Source organism: Lutra lutra, chromosome 9, assembly GCF_902655055.1.
Source record: "Lutra lutra chromosome 9, mLutLut1.2, whole genome shotgun sequence".
NCBI lineage: Eukaryota > Metazoa > Chordata > Mammalia > Carnivora > Mustelidae > Lutra > Lutra lutra.
In genome coordinates, this window is record NC_062286.1 from 67,681,136 (window position 1) to 67,682,494 (window position 1,359).

The following is a 1,359-nucleotide window of genomic DNA, read 5'->3' on the forward strand; positions in this document are numbered from 1 at the left end:
ATGGCTTTGGTGATCCAGGCGGCAGCCCGGCCTAGGCTGAAGCGCCCAATCATGGGTCAGGTCCAGGCTGCGGTCCCCTTCATCGGGGGGTGGGGGGGTGGGGGCGATGGCGGTGGGGCGGGGGGGGGGGGGGGTGGCGGGAAGAGGGCCAGAAGGATTCCATCCGCCACAATCTCTTCTCCAACGCATGTTTCTCTGCAAGATGCCTAAAGATCCCGCAGAGCCCCAGGCCAAGGGCAGCCTCGGGGCATGGACGCAAGCCTGATCCCAGTCGAGATGTTGAGGCCGCACCACAGGCTGAGGCCCTGTGGTGGCTCTGGCAGAGCAGGGCCGTGCGGGGAGTTTTCGCCCAGGACCTGGCCCCTCCACGCTGCTCTGTTGGGCCCAGCGGCCCTCCGGTCCCCAGCCCACGCCCACTGACGGCTTCAGCATGAAGTGTTTGCTAGGGGACTCCAGGGAGGCGGCGCCACGGAGCAGCCCAGGTCTGGCAGGCGCTGGGCACAGTGGGGAGAAGGTGATGCCCACTCCATCCGTGCCCTCTGAGAGGCCTCTGTGGCCCCTCTACCCCCTTGGCGGGCCCAGGAAAGCAGAGGGGGAGACTTTCCAGGGAGCACCAGCAGGCTCTCATCCCTCTCCCCTGAGCACAGAGCCTGGCCCCTCCACTTACTCCAGGACACTGTAGACCCTGGGGGACTGTCCAGTGGGAGTCACAGAGCCTCACTTTAGAGGCAGCACCCACCTCCTACCTGCCAGTCTACCCTCCCAACTGGTAATGCCCCTGGCTCCACTACCACCTACATCCTGTCCCCAGTGCCCAACTTCAGCTAGCACAGCCTACTGGAGGGTGGCCCCTGAAACTCATGCCCCCTCCTCCTGGGGTGGGGTGGCTGCTCTGGGATCTAGATGCTCTTCCAGGGGGTGCTACCCAACCAGAGCATCTGTGGTTAGCCACTCCCAGGATCCAGATGGATCCACCCCAGGCTGGCTGCTCTCCTCTACAGTCTGTGAGGCTCCCAGAGCAGGGGCTGCTTTCCTTTCCTGCCTCTTCCTGCCACCACTGGCTTTTGGGGAACCAAGGCCAAGAGGACCAAGAGGTATCTGTGGCCACAGCAGCCTTGAAACACCAGGCCCCTGTGTGCTGAGAAACCACCGTATTTATTGGACCACCCCACAAAGGGTCGGGGTCAGCCCAGGCAGCGCCCTGGCCCTGATGGTCAGTCATGCCTCTCCTACCCCCAGAGGCAAGACTGGAAAGAGTGAGGACTTTGCTTGCAGTAGCCTCTTCCTGATCCCACTGTCTCTGTCCATCTATCCTTCCTTCCATCCATCCATCACCAAGTGTCACTTCCCCTCCCTGGC

The 1,359-nt window shown here is 63.1% G+C and overlaps 1 pseudogene; it reads left to right on the forward strand.

The window, feature by feature from the left end:
• LOC125109825 (forkhead box protein H1-like) lies at positions 1 to 1,142 on the forward strand (annotated as a pseudogene).
• Positions 1,143 to 1,359: the final 217 nt, after the last annotated feature.